The following is an 18,437-nucleotide window of genomic DNA, read 5'->3' on the forward strand; positions in this document are numbered from 1 at the left end:
CCCCCCACAATCGAGAATTTTGAAGTTTGCCGAGGAGAAGCTCAAGGTTTTCCATCTGCATCTATGACAAGTCCCTAAAAGACGGGACGTGCCGATAAACGAATGAGTAAAAGATGGGACAGTGGACACTATTTGGTGTCGTTCTGATTAAGATAACCTCACATTACGGTCTCGGACCCACTCTGCTACCTGGAAGTGATGAGAATGCTGGGATGTATCCTCACGCCCCGCCGCCACGCTCGAGACTGCGCTGCACGCTGGCACCCTCCATGCCAGCGGCCTTGGGGGACAGCACACCCGGAGCTGAGGGGTACGGCAGCACCCCGTCGGCGGTGCCTCAATCAATGAGCGGATATTTGGTGAACCCTGTGTGCCAAGAACATGCATGATACAAAGAAATGGACCTTCCATCGAAGCTCACTATTTCCCCTTACTCTCTATCACCCCAGTGTGCAAAAGACCCCCTATACACACACCCGGACACACCAATTCACACACACACACACCCCGGGCCAGGCCCGAGGCCTCTCCTGCCGTGTGTGCAGTTGTAGACTTAGCCCTGCACACACATCCGGCCGCATCTTCGGACCCTGCAAGTTGCCCAAAGCGCGCTGCGTGCCCTGGGGGTGGCCACCCACCTGTCAGCACCTGAACAGGACAGGTGTCTCCCAGGTGAGAACTACCTCCGGCTCTGGCTCTAAGGGAGTGCCTCTCCCCTGCGCTTCCTGGCTGGGCAAACCGCGTCCCTTCCCCCGTGGGCTCCCCCCGGGGTGGGGGCCCACGCACCAGGCACAGCTCAGAGGTGCCTGGACACAGACAGGCCCGGGCTCCGCAGGCCAGGACAGCCTCTGACGCGCCCCAGGATTGCCAGGCAGCTGCCTTCTCAGTGTGTGATGGGGTGACATGGCGCCCATGAATAATCATGAAATAAAGGGAGATAATTAATATTTAGCTTTGCCAGAGGGAAGCACTTGGGGGGAAACCGCCATTTAGTCGGAGGGGCGAGAGTTGTCAGCTGGAGGCCAGGCCTAGCGAGAGGGGCCGGCGGCAGCCCCAGGGCGCCCACGGCAGCTTGCTGGCGCCAAGGTGACCTCCACGGGGCGACGACGCGTGGAGTGGCAGAGGCACAGGCCAGCCCGCATGCAGGTGGGTCCCCCTGGGACCGTGAGCAAGGTCAGGGCCATGCCACGCTGCCCCTCGGAGCCCGCCCCGGGGTCAGCCTGCACAGGGCCTCGGTGGGGCGAGCCAGGGGCACCAGGGAAGCAAATGCCCTGCGACAGGCTGAGCCGAGAAGCCCTAGGCCCCCGCGTGACTGCGTCTGAAGGCAGGGCTCCTAGGAGGCTACTGGATCGGTGGCCTCAGGGAAGAGACCAGCGCTCCCCCCTAGTCACCTTCGCACCAGAACCTGGCCCTGCCGGACCTTGATCTGGACTCTCAGCCTCTAGAGCTGTGAGAATTTCTGCCGTCGAACCCCCCAGTCGCCAGCAATTCGTGCCATGGAGGGCAGCCCAAGCTAAGACACCTCCACCTGCCCTCCCAGGACAGAAAAACCCTCTAACACAGCAACCCCCGAGAGGCCATCTGATTAGGCTTGAATACTTCCAGGGATGGGGTACTCGCTCCCATTCCTTCAGCTTTGGGACAGTTGAATGGAGAGAATTAGGGACTTTGGTCCTTGAAGTCTTGTGTTCAAAGCCCACCTCTCCTCCGTCTATACGGTCCCTTCTACCTGGGGCAGGGAGTAGTCGCACACACGTGCAGGCTAGCCCGGGACCTGAGCACCGAGACTCTGCCTCCTTCCCCCTGGGCACCCACGGCCTCCCCCAAGGCCTCTTGCCTCCCCACCCGCCGCCAACCACCACAGGCTTTCTCCTGGCCTTTAGCTGTGGCCTCCCAACTTCCCCTCTCACGGCCTCTCCCAGATGCACGCTCCACACTGCTCAGGGCCAGCTTGCCTAAACACCCTCTGACCTCACACTTGCCCATTGAGAATTGCCACCGTGTCTCCCCAGGCCTGTGGGACAATGGCGTCCTCGGTGCTTCATACCCAGTCCCAAAACTTGTTTCTGTGACATCTCCAGCCCCGGTGTGACCTCCCCTGGCCCAGCCCCACCCACCATGTGCATCGGCACGCACACACGGGCACACTAGAGGTATGTGCACATGCACTCGCATGCACACACACACACACTGCACCCACGTGTGCGTACACACACACACACACACACCCTCCAGCCACTCTGTCTGCCGGTTGCTCCGACTTCCAATGACAGTGTGTCGCTGCTGCCCTGGCTGTGTGACCCGTGACAAGTCACCCTCCACATCTCAAGTCTCTGCCCATCTGTAAAATGGGAACAATCAAATCCTCTCTATCTATCTCCCTGGGGTTTCTGAGCTCTCAGTGGAAGGATGGGGATGAAGTCTGACGCAGAGTCTGGCATGTGTAAAGATCTCAATGAATGTTGGCTGCCTTCTGTCCACAGAAAGCCAGGGCTACCTCTTAGAGAGCCCTACATTGGGGCAGGGGAAGCGGGAAAAGAGAATGGAAATCAGAGGCAGAGGGAGGGGAAGGCAGCCTGGAAGGTGCAGCACTCGCCACCACGGGATAGAACGGAGCTGTCCTTCAGAGCCCCGCCGACACAAACCCTAATTATCCTTCTGATATTCAGATTAAAATATTTACACAGCAAGCAGAGCTGAAACAAAAGCCATAATAATTTTTTAGACTAATTTGTTCCATCTGAGAACAAAAATCCAAGTTGTCTCAATATGAAAAGGATAGAGGATAGGTTTTTCCTCTCCGCTCTGGAAAGATTGGAAGGCATAGTAGCACCGCTGAGGAGGAAAGGACCAGCGTCCAGTGCTGGGGGGCTGCTGGCTGTTCCCAGTGCTGGGCTGAGTCCTGGCTGGTGGGCCTGTGACGGGGGAAGAGCCCTCCTCCCCCCACCCCGAGGGCTCATGCTGGCCTTCATCCAAGGGAAGGAGAGAAGGGTCCCAGCAGCGTCCCCTCCTCCATGGCTGATGGCACCCATGGGGTCCGCACAGCTCCCTTCGCCTGGGAAGGAGCACAGAAGACACCCCCAGAGGCCGAGAGACACGGGGTGGGACAGACTGGGAGGCACAGGGAAACACAGACAGGAAAGAGGCTGAAAGAACGAACTACAAATGAAAAGGCACAGGTCTAGGGAGGAAAGAGGGAGGGACGGGGCAGGGGGGAGATGGGAGGGGCCAGAGACGGGCCTGACTGGGCCTACTTTACCCTCCCCCCTCCTGCTCCAAGGAAAACCAGCCTCCCCTTTGCCAAGTGAGAGGTCAGCAGGTCAGGCCTAGCAGTTCAGAGAAGTGTTTGATTTCTGGCCAAGACAAGGAAAAGACCAAAGTGCCCTGAAGCCCTTGGTCCCCCCCGCCCCCACCGCCAGAACCAGGCAGGGTGGGGCCGCAGCCCATCCCAGGGAAGAGGACCAACGTGGCCGAGGCCTCGGACTGTCTCCTCAGTGAACTGGCTGCTTGGCCCACTTTGTAATTCCCACGCCCCAGAAAGCAGTGGTCTCAGAGGCCTGCCCCACTGAACACCCCCACCCCCGGCCTGGACATCATCCGCTGTCCTTCCCAGGCACTAATCACAACTCAGGGCAGCGGTAAGATCGGCAGCTGGGGGCAGAGACAAATCCCAAGGAGACAAAGCCCAGGTCATTCTCTGTCCGGTTCCTAAGGCTGCCGCACCTGCTAGACTCAGCCAGAGGAAGGCTCTTCACTCAGAATCCTGGTCCAGCTGGAGTGGGACAGGGAGGGGACAGGGATTGGGACCCGAGAGCCGAGCAGGAGCCCCAGGGCCCCGTCCTGGAGGCTGAGCGTCGGCATCTGGCCCGGGTGTGCGTGGTCAGCTCGAGGGAAGGGCCACGGGCCACACAGGGAGCCAGGCCCGGGCCGCAGGGCCGTGAGGGGCTCTGCTGGGGTGACACAGAAAACCCTGGGAGCAGAGCCTGGCACACATGCTCCGCAGACCACCAGCAGCCAGGGGAGAGAGTCGCCCTCGCAGCCCCAGAAGAAACTGACCCTGCCGACACTTTGACCGTGGACTTCCAGCCTCCAGACGCGCAAGACAGTAGCTCTCTGCTGGCTGGGCCACTCAGGTCGCGCTGCGTTGTTACTGCAGCCTCAGCGACAGACGCAGCTGCCCGGGAGCCGTGATGACACCTGTTTTACTGAGGAACGCCTAGGAACTTTGCCAAGGTTGCATGGGCCAGAGCGGGGCCCCTGTGGGGAGCCCAGCTGGGCTCCAACCTGGCCGCTGGGGCGGGTCTCACCTGCGCGCCGACCCCGCGAGCTGCAGTATGTCACTCGTCTCTTGCCCTGAGTGGGAGGCATCCAGTGCAGACCAGCTGGGAAATGCACTTGACCCCTGGCCATGGTCATTCCCTGAAGAAAGAGCTGAGTCAGGGGCACCCTGCCCTCCGCGGGGTGGAAGGGGAGCCGGAGGCCAAGGGCCTTCTGGCACTATCTCAACAGGCAATCAGGAACTAGTTCCCCAGCTACCAGAGCCCTGAGAGATTTCTTCAACTTGGGCCACTTCCCCACTCTTTCCCCTTTCGTACCCACCCTCTGCCCTGTGTGGTGGCTGATGAACCCCTGACAGCAGCAAAGGTCAGCCCTGGGATCCGCAGCAGAGGCTGGAGCCGGAGGAGGGCTCCACCCGCCAAAGGCCAGTCTGGCCCAGAGGGATGGGGGGAAGGGGGGGGCATGCACCCAGGCCTGGAGCCACCAGGGGTAAATGAAACCTCCCTCCATGGGGGACCCAGGGGCCCCCGCCTCGCCAGGGTCAGTCCTGGGTGAGCGCCCAGGCGGGAGCGACCTCAGACTGTGATGTTGTTCAGCTGGCCACCTCGGGTGGGTCCCTAACCTCCCAGCTGCTTCCTGACCAAGATTAGGACACAGGGGGGAAGATAAGATAACGGAGGAGATCCCACCCGGCCCTCACCTCGGGCCTGGGCTCTGCCAAGTTGCTCACTCAGAAGGGTGACGTCCACTGTGCCTTGGGAAGGTAAAGGGGACGTGGGTGAGTGCAAAGGGGAGCTCGGTGCTCCCCGGAACAGGCCGCCATTCCTCCCAACCCAGGGCCCCTTGCCGGCGGGTGCGCTCGCGCGCTGGGGTGGCTGCGTCCGCGTAGTATTTCCGAACCAAAAACACATTTTTTACATATGTTATTCCCCACCCCGATCCTCGCAAGCAATCCCACGAGGTAGAAACTGTTGTGTTAATACACAGATGGGGAAACTGAGATTGGGGCTGGCTCAGGAAAACTGGGCCGGAATTCAAACCTGAGGGACTCCCAGAGGCGCCCCGCACCTGCCACAGGAACCAGCCTCGGGACGGGGCCCGGTGCGAGCAGCGCCTAGGCCACCTGGGGGGACGGGCCCCCACGGAGCTCGCACGGCTCCCCCGGGCAAGCAGAGCCAGCCCCGCTGTCAGAGCCCCCTCCTTACCTCTAACCCAGCCCGTCAGCTGCAGCCTGAGCCCGTTTCCTGTGTTCCGTCCAGAGCAGAAGACAGAGAACCACCCACTCAACACCCATTCTGTAAAAACCCTCGTGTTCCTGCAGACGTAACAGTCATCCTGCAGGCTAGCTTCCCCCAAACTTCCCTCCTGCTTCGAATCCTCCAGCCTTTACCAATCTCTGGGGGCAGTGGTCTGGGGGCGGGAGGCCGGGGGGGTGCAGAGGGAGCCCGCTGTAGACGTGGGCAGGCGTCCTCGGGCTCCCGCCCTCCCGGGTGTACGGGAGCCACGGTCCATGGAAGACAGAAGGGGACAGGGGACAGGCTGGGACAGGCAGGCGGCGCACGGCCCAGGCCCCGGGAGCCCAGCACTGCTCTGCCTTTGGCCCTGCTACCTCTGCTCTCCTTCCGTCCGATCCACAGTTCCCCATGGTCCACAGGCCTCCAGAACCTCCCTGTCCGGCCAGCTGCCCTCCCCATCCAGACCCGGCCCTTGCAAAACCTGCCGGGTTCCCAGCTCTCCATCCCCGTGTTACGCCGCCCGTGTCGGGTGGGCACCGGGAGGGTCTGGTCCACCCAGCTCGGGCCCTGGCAATCGGGACATATCTCCCTCCTGTTTTCTGATGGGAACACAGGGACGTCTGTCGCTCAGAGCAGAGCAACGGCCTAACCGAACTCGAGATAGCTGCCATCTATCACTTCCCTGCAATCTGCAAGCTTGTCACTCCGCCTGCAAAGATTAGATTAGGGGGAGCCGGGTCATCAGAAAATCCAACTTGAGATACCTAATATCCGGTTCTCTTTTGTCCGAGACCAGCCTCACTGGCACTTTTGCAAGTGTAGAAACAGGGCGGGCAGGCCTCCCCTCTGCGCGAGTCCTCGCCCCCTCGGCCCCCACACCATTAGCTCTTGTCCAAGGGCCTTGCAGTTTTCCAACTTGACGGCCCAAGCCTTTGGGGTCACCCCACCGGCCGGTCCCCGCCGCTGCCCCTGGGTGTTCTTGAGAGGCTCACAGTCCCTCGTCTCTTGCTTCTTCTCTGCCTCAACGGCAATAAAAGCCACCACCCCTCACCCCAGTCCTGAGGGCCCTTCCCCGGAACTGGTAATTGGATAGGATTTGAATGGTGAGTGTGTCCTCTTTGCATTTCACACCTGGCGGTGTGAAACTAATGAAGAAATGGTCTCTTCACAGAAGGCAGCAGAGCGGCGTGCTGGGCTGGGGCCCTACAGCCGGGTCCCACCCTCTGGGAAGACATGCCAGCCAGGTGGCATGGGTGTCCCCTCCCTGCCAGCACCCCAGGGGCAGCCCCGGTCTCAGTATCAGGGGTGGCCAAACCCCGCCACCTCACACAGCCCCTGGGCCATTCTAGCTGATGTCTCCAAAGCCAAAAGTCCCCCAAGAAGTTTCCGTTTCAGTCTGAGCTCCAGGGGTGCCATGTCACAATGTGTTTCCTAAGCTGGCGCTCCTTGGGTGCGGTTGAGGCCGCAGAGGGTCAGGGACGCTGACCTGCTGCCTGCACCCCCTGACCACACCTCTCCATCCCTGGCACGAGGGCCCAGGTCCTCGCTCCCGGGGCCAGCCTGGGGTGTCTCAGGGGCTGTCACCTGCAGCCCAATGCCTGGGCCAGACGAGAAGGGTGAGGAGGCCAAGGAGGCTGGGTCCTAAACCCGAGGGCACCCCCAGTCAGGATTTCAGGACGGTCCGGGAGGCACAGGGTGGGCGTTCAGGAGCCATCGGCGGCTGCTCTGGGAGCTCCCACAGGGGGGCCGCTGCCCAGGGCCTGGGCTCCCACAGCCTCGGAGGAGAGAAAGAACCCCGAGTCCTTAGCAGAGAGAAGACCTGGCCAGAGGGGGCCCGGACATTCATTGTCGACGGATCCCAACCCTTCCCTCTGCGGCTGACTTTGTCAAGTCTCCTCCTGCCCCAAACCTACTGCAGGTGAATGCCTGGGAAGTTTAACATTCTGGGGAAACATCACAGCTGTGCTCCCTGGAATCACTCGTGACCCCCCTTGCTTCTCTCCATCTGGCTCCACGGGTCCCTCCCCTTCTCCAGCTCCTTACCCTCCTCCCTCCCTCCCTCCCTCCCTCCCTTCTCCCCCCTCCCTTCTCTCCCCCTTTTCTTCTCTCCTTCTGTGCCTGGGGGGGACCCCTACTTTCATGGGCCCTCTCCCCCAAATGAACGTCTCAACATCTACAAATATTAACTTCATTAATTTGGGGAGGATTTATCAGTGCAGAGGTTAATTGTCTCTCCCTGACATGTTTTTACTGAATACATCTGGGTGACAAAATTAATTTCCTCATTAGCTATTTTTAAAAGTGGAACAAGCTAAGGGGGAAATTGGTGTGGGGAGCCTGCCATGTGAGCTGTCCCGGCCTCCAGGCGGCCCCAGGCTCGGCCCCAGGTTACCCTCCCAGGGCTGCACGCTCAGCCCCAGGACCGAGAACCACCAAGGTCAGGGCTCAGGCGGCGCTGCTTCCAGGGGGAGACCCGAGGTCTGAGTTCTGGGGCGCAGCCTGGTCTCTGCGGTGCCCAGAGCCTCAGGGAGAGGAGGCCTGGGCCCCCGCTCGGAGCCCGGACCCGCCCGGGCTGCTGCAGGCCCCTCCCCCTCCCCCTGAGGGTGCCTCCTACTTGGACCCCCCAGTAATGGCTCTCTCAGCAGAGGAAGGCCAGCAGATAGAGACCGAGATACGCCAGAGGAGCCCGGGCTCCACGACCTGTGCTGCTGAGCCCAGAAAGCCAGACCAAGTCACTCTGCCCCCGAGAAGCCAACCCCTCCCTCCACGTGCTTATGGCAGCAGCTTCCAGCCCAGACGCCCCCGCAGAGGGACAGGGGACGGTGGGAACCCCTGCACTGAGGGCCGCTCAATCTGTGGCCCCCGTTTCCTCGACCATGAAGGACTCTAGCTGCCCCACTGCCTTAAAGCCTCTGGAACCAGAGGCTTCCCTCATTCCCATTCAGAGGGCCCAGGAACCTCCCCACCACCAGACCCCATGGCTGTCCCCGCCCATCTTCACCCTCTGTAACCTGCCCCCCAACCTTCCAGAGTGACCCTTCCCCTCACTCTAGGTCCATTTTACCCATCAGTGCTGCCTGCCCAGGACAGAGGCCACCAGAACTGAGAGACCCAGCCAGCTGCAGAGTCCAGAACCCCACTGAGCTGAGCCGGGTACGCACCCCAGCTCCTCCCAGGCGGCAGGCCAGCGCCCTGGGCCTCATCCTAGCAGAGGAGAAAGGCCACGGATCAGACCCTGCCATGGGCCACGGCCAGGCCAGACCCAGGAGCCCCTTCCTCCAAGCCCTGACCTCACCGGGGGTCCAGCTCCAGGCTCTCAGCCCTGTCCTCTCTAGGAAATAAGGCAGCCTGGGACGGGATGCTGATACAAATCCCAAATCTCCTGTTTCTATAAACTGAGATACCGCACACACGCGCGTGCACGCGCACAGGACGCTCCCCAACGGCCGCTTCTGACCTAGCCCGGAGAAATTACCATGTGCAATTCCAGGAACAGGAAAAACCAGACCTAGGGAGCTATCTGAATGTCACACGCTGTCAGCCTGGGGCAGGAAGAGGATGGGCTGCCGGCACCTCCCCTCCCAGGCTTTTATCTCCCTGCAGTTGGGCCTGCCTTTCTCACGGCCACCTCTTCCTCCTGAGGGCAGCAGCTCACCTCGGGCAGAAGGATCCTTGGCACCGGTCGCTCGGCCCTTCCCTAGGCTTGCTGCTCGGCAACCGAGCACCCACGTGGCTGTGCGCCGAAATGACAGAGGGGCCCCTCCCTGCCCGTTGCGGCAGCAGGAGGTGATCACACATACAACGGGACGCACAGTCACATTCCCAGCTGTCCTCCCCACCCAGCTCCAATCTGCCTTCCGTCTGGGAGACCATCTCCCTCCACCTGTCTCCCGCCATCCCTCCCGGCTTCCAGCCTGCCCGGCCCCAGGGGTTCCTGGAATGGGAATTCCAGACCTTGCAGGGGGCAGGAGTCTGGAGAGGAAGTGGGATGATGGGCTCCTGGGCTCCGGCTTCCCACAAGCACTGCAGCCAGCCTGGCCTGGGGATGGGGGCGGGGAGAAGGCCTCAGGGCAGCCCAGGGTCCTGATGCTGAGCCCGAGGATGGAGGGAAGACTTCCCAGAGGGGATGAAAAGGAGCTGGGTTCTGAAGGATGAAGAGGAGTCTGCCGAGCTGGTCAGAGGGGAAGAACGTGCAGAGGGAGCAGCATTAGCAGAGGGCCTGGGACTTGAAAAGGGACCTGCCTTGCAGGGGAGCTTGAAACCGCCCCGCACCGTGAGCACGTTCGCTTCAGAAGGTCGAGGAGGATGGGCCAGGGGTGGAAGGAGCCCCGGCTGTTTCTCCACATCAGTGCTCAGCAGGAATTAAGCAGAAGAGAGGCAGCCTCCAGCTGTGGGTTGGGAAGAGCACTTGGGGGCAGAGCAGAGGCCAGCCCGGAGCTGTGAGAGCCACGGCAAAGCTCAACCTCAAAACCGGGGAGCACTTCTCATGGCACTGCTTCCCCTAAGAAGCACAGTGCAGGTTGTGTCTGCATCCGGTGGATTCTCAGAAAACCTCGGGGAGCGCGCTGGAAGGTCTCTCTGGTCCTTGGCACCCTGGGTCCGACCCGTGAAGTGGTTTGCCCGCAAGGTTTTGTGGAACCAGGAAAGTTAGATCTTGCCCTGCTTTAGAGATGGGGAAACCGAGATAAAGGGGGGCTGCGTATCAGGAAGCCCGTGCCCGTGCCAGGAATAGCGCTCCCATCGCCCCGGACTCCCACACCGGGACCACACGCTTTTGATGTGGGTGCGGCAGCTGCACGCGTTTTCCTGCGAATGCACCTGGGTTGCCTGTGTCACCTCCAAATGTGGGCATCTGGGTGCTGCGAGGTGCCCCCACCTGAAACGTCGCCTCCCCCCGCCCCCTGCTGAAGCCAGCAGACAGTGTGCAAAAGGCAAGGCAAGAAAGAAGACCCCTCAGAGCAGAGCGGGCGCCGGCTCCGTGCGGCTGACATCAAGGCCCGCGTTCATGGAGCTCATTCGGGTCTGTCCCCATCCACGGCCCGGCCCCGTGCAAGGATCTGGTGACAACAGCGGCCTGCAGGGGATGGCTAGAGGCCATCCCCGCTGAGGCTGCTTGAAAGGGAAGGGGGTGGAGACGGGGCTTTGCCCAGCTGGTCCTGGGGGCGGTAGTGCTCCCCAAGGGCTCACCTGTCCTCTCCGGGCCTCCCAGATCTGCCATCCGCTCCCCAGGCTGGAGTGGGGGGGAGGCGGTTCTTGCCTTTGGAAGAACAAATCTTGGTCAGCTCATTTCCTCAGCTCAGCCAGCAAGTGTGGGGAGCAGGTCACCAGAGCGGGGACTTCCAGAGCTGATCGCGCCCGAGCGTGGTGGGGATTGACAGCCACCACCACCGCCCCCCGCCCCAAGCAGCGTGGGTTTCGAAAGCCAAGGTTTTCTTGTCTTCTGAGCCCTGTGACTTTTTGAAAGGGAACAACTGAAGCATTGCTTGGCAATTTTTGTTCTCACTCCAAAGGCACGTTGCTTTGGAAAGTGGTCAGATTCTGCATTTGTTGATTTTAGAATCCAAAAATATGGCAACGGAGAAAGGGGAGGGATGCTTTTTAGGATTTAAGATATTTTCTCAGACACATTTGAAACATGATTATGGCCCAAAATATTAATGGCAGGTGGATCTCCTGCTCAGCAAGGAGCTTCCACAGGCCTGAGCGTGTGTACTAGGCATTTCTGGGGTGGTTACAGTGTTCTGCTCACGTCACCCACCAGCACCCCATGCCCTCAGATGTAAAAATTATCATTGTCCGTATAGTGTATAGGGAGGGCTGTGCCAAGCGCTCTGCACACATCACCTCATTTAAGTCTCAAAAGAATCATAAAAGGAAGTGTCATTAAACCCATTACACAGATAAGAAAACAGAGGCTTAGCACAGAGACCTGCCTGAGCCCACCGCACTGTTCACTGTCAGAACTGGGATGAGCCCCAAGCCCCCCAAGGCCATTGCCGGGAGCCCCCCCCACCACCACCACCACTGTATCATCTCCCCTTTCTCCCTCTCCTGCATCTAGTTTCCACCATGGATGAAACAGTCCCCATCTCACCCCTTACTCCACTGAGCCCCTCCCCACTCCTCCCCAGGCCCCTCCACCCCGCCAGCGTCAGATTCAGGAGCTTCTCCGGAGGAGGTGGCATCCTTGTTGTTGAGAGTGGCTCTGGGTCCCCTGCTGTGTCTAGCACAGAGTGTGCTACCACGAGGGGGGCGGCATGCGTGCACGGGAGGAGCAGTTTCATTCTGCACCGGGGCGCTGTTTTCCTTCTTCACAAGCCACATCTATGAAGAAAATTAATAAAATCTACTGCCGAGGCCATGCTTGAATGGCGGGCGGGACCCCCTGCAGAGCCAGGTAAAACCCAGCTTGCCCCGCGTGGAGCCGGACGGTTTGCATTTCACGCACAAGGTTCCCAGTGCCTCTGCCGCTGGTCCTGGCCTTGCCCTGCCACCCATCCACCAATGCCTGCCTCTGATTCTTGACCTCATCCCCCGACTCTTGACTTCATCCCCCCAACTCTTGACCTCATCTCCCAATTCTTGACCTCATCCCCCGATTCTTGACCTTATCCCCCGATTCTTGAGCTCACCCCCCTGACTTGACCTCATCCCCCTGACTCTTGATCTCATCCCGATTCTTGACCTCATCCCCTGATTCTTGATCTCATCTCCTGATTCTTGAGCTTACCCCCCGAATCTTGACTTTATTCCCCGACTCTTGACTTCATCCCTCCCAACTCTTGACCTCATCTCTCAATTCTTGACCTCATCCCCTGATTCTTGACCTCATCTCCTGATTCTTGAGCTCACCCCCCTGACTCTTGACCTCATCCCCTGATTCTTGACCTCATCTCCTGATTCTTGACCTCATCCCCCTGACTCTTGACCTCATGCCCTGATTCTTGACCTCATCTATCGATTCTTGATCTCATCTTCTGATTCTTGAGCTCATCTCCCAGATTCTTGAGCTTATCCCCCAGATTCTTGAGCTCACCCCTGCGATTCTTGACCTCATCCCCCCAATTCTTGACCTCATCCCCCCGATTCTTGACCTCATCCTGGAGAAGAGCTCAAGGCAATTATAACCCTTCACTAAATGCTCATCGGTGTTTTGGACTACTTTGAACCTCTGGTCCAGAGCATAAAAACAATTAATGGGCCCATTCTAAGTGCTCTATTTGAAGGAGTCATCTGTTGCAGTGGGGGATTTTCCTCTGCATTTTTAGAAATGCCAGGAAATAAAATTCTCAGTGTGACTCCATTACCCTCATCTGGGGCACTGCAAGCTCACCACCGTTACACCTTCAAGAGGACCTGGGGCTCCCCGTGAAAGGGGCGAAGCGCAGCCTAGGGTAACGCTCTGACTTCTCAAACCATGATACCATTTATTTTGGCTTGGGCACATTCAAATAAAAAAGAAAAAAATCCCTTATACCCCACACGCGCGTGCACACACGCACATACACCGGCTTTCGGTTCACAATGAATGTGTGGGTCTTTTCTGTGTCTCTGTGGCTGGGTCGCTGGGCCTGGGGGAAGGCCCGGGGGACAGAGGTGGGGCGGTCCCCGCGCTCCGCACACCAAGGGACGGGTCCCCTGCACCCTGCCAGCCCCGTGGCTGGTGAATCACGAAGCCCGTGTCCTTCCCCAGTTACTGTAGCTCACGGAGCTGACTGAAAAACCAGTAGCAGCTGCAGGAAATGGGTAAGAGCACTGACCACAGATAAACTGTAGGACGGCACGGAGCAGTGGCGGAGAGACTCCGGGACAGGAAGTGGCGCGGGCAGGCCGCAGCCCCACGCCCGCTGGTGGGCCACTCCCGCCGGCTGCACCCCCCGATTGTGCCCCGGGGCCCACCGCCCGCGTGGCCAGCACGTGCACAGCGTGGCCAGGGCCCCCAGCCACCCCTTCCTGGGGGTCAGAGGGAGAAGGAGGCCCCAAGGAAGCCCCTGGCTCGGGAGGTCCAGGGCCTCCTGTTGCCGGTGGGGGCGGTGGCTCTGGTCATCAGGCCCCGGGCCGTGCACTGCAGGTCATGCTCTTGCACCTCCTGGACCAGGGTCCCTGCAGGCAGAACAGCCACCTCTCAGGAGGAGGGGGCCAGGCACACGGAAAATGCAAGAATGCAAGGCGGGAAGTGCTGCATCTGTAAGTTACAGACCCGTGTTTTCCAATACCCGCCCCCCGGCTCGTCAGCCAGGTCGAAGGACAGACCCTCTGAGGTTCACGGTGACAGTGGGCATCACAGCCAGGCACCGTGCCACGTCCTGCCCCACCCCGCCCCACCAAATGCCCACAGCCCCGCCGGACACTAGGTCAGGTTGGTCCCCACCGTACAGATGAGCAAACTGAGGCTCTGGGGATGAAGTACGCCTTGCCCCGGGTCGCAGGCCTTATAAAGGGGCAGCGCCCGGATTCACGACCGACTGGACTGCATTTAAATATCCTCCGAGCACAGGGAGCCGCGAGGTGTGGACGCGAAGGACAGAGCAGATGAGCAAAGCCTCTGGCTGAGGGCCTGCGGTCCGCGGTGACGCCGTTGGCCCAAGCAGCCCAGTGAGATGGGGCCCAACATTTCTGCACCCCAAAACAGACACAGGGGTGCTTCCAGGGGACCTCCAGGGCAGGGCGGTGAGCCAGGCCCCGCCAGGCCCTCACTTCCCTGTGCCGGGCTTCCTGACGAGCTGTGGTGGGAGCTCCAGGGTCCCCACTGGAACTTGGGAACCGAGGGTGGCCTGGGGGGAGGGGTTCCGCCAAGAGGGGCTGACCTGAGCCCTCCTGGGGCCCTCCTCAGGCTCTCCCTGCAGGCAGCGGCACCCGGGGGAGCGGGCGGGGGCCCCGCGAGCCTCCGAGAGGCGGCCAGGTGCACCTGCCCCTCTGGCAGGAGCGGCCCCCTCTGCTGGCACCCGGGCCATCGCTCGGGGTAGCAAGACAGGAGTTCAGCTGGGCGACTGACTCACCCTTGTTCCTGGAACTGTCTGAAGGCGGGAGAGGATGCTGTGGGTAGGTTCTAACTGTATCATCTGGGCTGGGGCCGGTAGCAGATGGTCCTTACAAAAAAAAAAAAAATACTTCCATGTGGGCCTAAAATAGCACAGCACTCACCATCAGCTGAATGGGGAAATGTACGGGCCGGTCCGTCACGTGGGGGCGGCCGCGGCGGGCGGCAGGTTGGCCACGGGCACGGCGCAGGCTGCAGGGCAGAAAGGGGAAGCCCACCGACCGCCCGGCCTCGTGGGGGGCAGCTGGCGACGCAGCCCCGCTCGAGCCCCACGACCACCCCGGGCCCCCTCGAGCCTCTCACACGCACCCGCGACTGACACAGCGACAGCAGCACGCAGAAGCCAGGCCATGGGACCGCCGAGTCCGGGTCCCCCTGGGCCCTGGGCAGCTCCCCTTCCCTCGCCTCAGTTTACTTATCTATAAAATGGAGTGAACAGAGCAACATCCTACGGGGCCGGGCCGGGCAGGTGGAGGGTCTCTTACGACCCCCTCTGGGCCCATGCTCAGGGGAGGGGACGACAGGAAAGGGGCCACAGGCTGGGTGGCAGACAGCGCTCAGAAGGGTGGCAGGTGGCCCCTCCTGCCCGTGCCCCCAGAGCTCCGCGACCCCGGGGCCTGAGACAGGGTCTCGGGCGGTGAAGACCCCCGGGTGCGGAGCAGATGGGCCGCTCCGAGGGGCCCCGCGCCGCTGCCCAGCACAGAGGTCTCCCTGAGATGGAGGCGTCCCCGGGGTCCCCTGGAGACGAGCCGGGCGCCGGGCTGCTGGGTGTTTAACAAGTGGCTCCGTCGGAGATTGATTTAAAAAATCGCTGATTTGTGCCCACTTGGGGGATGCAGAGGCCCCCAGCACGGCCAGGTGCTCCGCCGTCCAGCACCCACCCGCCCGCTGCCCCCGAGAGGCCGGCGGGGCAGCGGGAGGCTCGAGGGCACACGGGTCGGGGAGATGTGTGGACGCCGGGGTTGGCCTGTGGGTAGCTGCCCGGTGTGGCCGCGCGTACAGGCGCCGGGGCTCCCGCGTGCGGGGTCAGCCGTGGCACCGCCGGGCAAGAGGGCCGTGGGGTCGTGGCACTCGTGTCTCCGGGAGGGCCGGGGATGTGGCTGCGGTGACACCCGTGGGGGCGGCTCTGGGCTGCAAAGGCCTGCTCGCCCCCCACCAGCCCGAACCGGGGCGCCGCAGCCCCCCTGCTCCCGCCCGCGCTACCCTCCAGCACTTCTTCAAAGGGCTGTCAGGCCGCCTCCGCTTCCTGTCCTCCCGCCTGCGGGGCCACCCGGGCGGCCACCACGTCAGCCCTGGCCGACGTCACCAGGGGCCCCGCTCTCCACGTCCAGGCCGCGTTTCTCAATCCCCCTCTTACTCAACCCTCCCGCCAAGGGGCCCGGCTCCCTGTCCCTGCCTCCCTGGCCCCATCTCCCTGTCCCCATCTCCCTGTCCCCGTCTCCCTGGCCCCGTCCCCCTGGCCCCGTCCCCCTGGCCCTGTCTCCCTGGCCCCGTCTCCCTGGCCGCGTCCTCTATCTGTCCCAGGCCACCCACCTCCGGGTGCCGGAGCCTTCACTGGGGTGGCGGCCCCCCTGCCCCTCTGTGAGCGCAGCGCCTCTCCCGCCGCCCAGCCCGGTGTCCCCGGCCGCCGCAGCACCACGGGGCCCCCTCCTCCAGCGCGGAGCCCCGAGCCTCCCGGCCACCACTTCCTGAGAGGCCGCCGCCCCGTCTCTGCCGCACCCGGCCTCCCGGCATCGGCCGAGCCGTCCACGCGTCTGCCCTCCCGCCCCGGCGCCCCGCACTCCGTGCAGCCTCCCCCTCCTGTCCTCGCGCCGCCCAGGTCACCCGACACGGAGCAGCGGGGACACGGACCGCATCCCCTCGAGGGCTGGCATGCGCGCTAGCCTCAGCCCACCCCCCTGCATCCCCCCAACCCCTCTCTCTCCCTGCATCTCCCCCAACCCTCTTCTCTCTCCTCCTACCCTCTCTCTCTGCATCCCCCAACTCTCTTCTCTCTCCCCCTACCCCCTTCTCTCTCCATCTCCCCCCAACCCCCTTCTCTTTCTCCCTCTCCCCCTCTCTACCCCCCCTCTTTCCCGCCCTCTACCCCTCACCTCTCTCCTTCCTTCTCCCCCCCACCCCCAGAGCAGTCTTCCTCTCCTCTGCCCCCAGCACCCACCCCTCCAACCCAATGCCCCACTCTTGCTTCTGATGTCAGCCTAATCACGGCTTTCTCTCGGGAAGACATTCTTTCCCTCCTGCACCTCTGCCCCCCACTCCCCAGGAGGTGTCTCGTATTACCCGCCTCTGACCTTCCGTACCATTTTCTTCGTAGCTGTTAATAAGTCTGGAATCATTGACTTACGTGTGTGGTTAATTAATGTTTATCTCCCCACCCCTGGGGGCTGGTAACTGCCCCTTGGGAGTGGCCCATCAGGAATGGCACTGCCTTCCCCGGGGCATTGTCTCCATTGTCTCTGAGCTACGGGAGGCCCAGCCCACCTGCCACCTGGGCACTCCCAGCCAGGGTGACCATGCAGAAGCCCCAGGACGTTTCCACCACCTGAGGCAGGACCCCCATCCTCCTGCCCCAGACGGTGGGAGCCCCTAGGTTTACCCTGCCCCCACGGGTGGCCCAGTGCACCGGGCGTGTTCCGAAAACACACGTGGATGAGCGAATGGCGCCCCTGCCTGTGGGTGTCTGAACAAGCCCCACTGCCTCCAAGGCAGGTGCTAACGAGGGCCTTGCAAGGGGGGCTCAGGAGGCCACCTCCCTGCAGACGGTCCCTTCGTGGAGCCTGCCCAGAGCTCAGCAGGCAGGACCATAGACAGACCCCCTTCGTCGTCTCCCCGTCTACAGTGCTCAGGGCCCAGGTGACAAGGTCCATCCTCGCTTGGCCGTGTGCCCAGGAGCAGCAGCCGGTACCTTCTCTCTGCTGGTCAGGATCTCCTCCTTCTCCCTCCCCGGGCCTCCTTCCCCATCATCCAAATCCCTGTCCCTTCAACCAGGTTTGGTGAACTTTCACTGAGTCAGCAGAATTCCCATTGGGCTCCAGGTTTTCCGTCCCTGCAACAGACAGCTGTCAAAAAGTCCCCTTGGGTCACAGGGGCCACCCCAGCAGGGACTGCCATGTCCCCCCTTTGCTGCCCTCTGCCATCGTGTATGTGTGTATGGCCAAGCTACTGTCCTACATGTGCTCACCCCGTCAGTGTAACGATCGCTTCTGGGCACCTGGGTGGCACAGTCTGTGAAACATCCCACTCAGGTTATGGTCTCAGGGTCATGGGTTCGAGCCCCATGTCAAGGGCCACTCAGCAGGGAGTCTGCTTGTCCCTCCTTGTCTGCCCCTCCCCCTGCTCATACATGCTCTCTCTCTCTCTAAAACAAATAAATAAAATCTTTACAAAAAAGGATTGTTTCACACCTGAACAGGTGCTTGGCCCTTGTCACACAGTAACCAATAATTCCACATGTCCCTGGCCACAAGGAGGTCACTTCTAAGCCTCTTTCCCTCCTCATCCACCTGCTTTCTTGAATCCCTAATCCCTTTTTCTGTGTCAAGCACTCTGCACAGTTCTGGAGACACTTCAGAGTTGGGAAGAGTTTCTATAGCTGAGAACAAGTCAGAGGGCAGAGGGTTTCAAATGGAAAGTGAGGGTGTAAAGTACAGACAAGACGCCACAGAAGCTGCAAGCGGGAGAGGTTAGCATGGGTAGAGCAGTGTACCAGAAGTTGTAGGAGAGATCGCATCAGGCCCACCCTCAAGGGACAGACAATAACAACAACGGCAGCTAATGCTCACTGAGCCCTGACAATGTCGCAATCAGTGTATAGGAGCTGCCTTGGCCAATCCTCACAATCACGCCGGCACAGGTGTTATCCTTGCTCGCATTTTACAGATGAA

At 61.3% G+C, this 18,437-nt stretch overlaps 1 long non-coding RNA gene across 12 annotated transcripts in view; it reads right to left on the reverse strand.

The window, feature by feature from the left end:
• LOC112664878 (uncharacterized) overlaps positions 1-18,437 on the reverse strand; it is a 264,434-nt gene that overhangs the window by 230,887 nt on the left and 15,110 nt on the right. For 2 of the 12 annotated variants that reach the window (XR_007403055.1, XR_007403045.1), the window contains exons 1-3: positions 16,087-16,201; positions 14,513-14,602; positions 10,701-11,837 (exon numbers count right to left, since the gene is read on the reverse strand). The exons of 2 other annotated variants lie outside the window; for them this stretch is intronic. This is a non-coding gene — a long non-coding RNA (uncharacterized LOC112664878). Of the gene's footprint in view, positions 1-189; positions 367-4,307; positions 4,491-5,483; positions 6,251-9,168; positions 9,327-10,700; positions 11,838-14,512; positions 14,603-16,086; positions 16,202-18,437 lie in introns of those variants that run through there. 8 more of the 12 variants (XR_007403050.1, XR_007403042.1, XR_007403051.1 and 5 more) reach the window with 7 other exon arrangements.

This window comes from Canis lupus, chromosome 17, assembly GCF_003254725.2.
Source record: "Canis lupus dingo isolate Sandy chromosome 17, ASM325472v2, whole genome shotgun sequence".
NCBI classification, from domain to species: domain Eukaryota; kingdom Metazoa; phylum Chordata; class Mammalia; order Carnivora; family Canidae; genus Canis; species Canis lupus.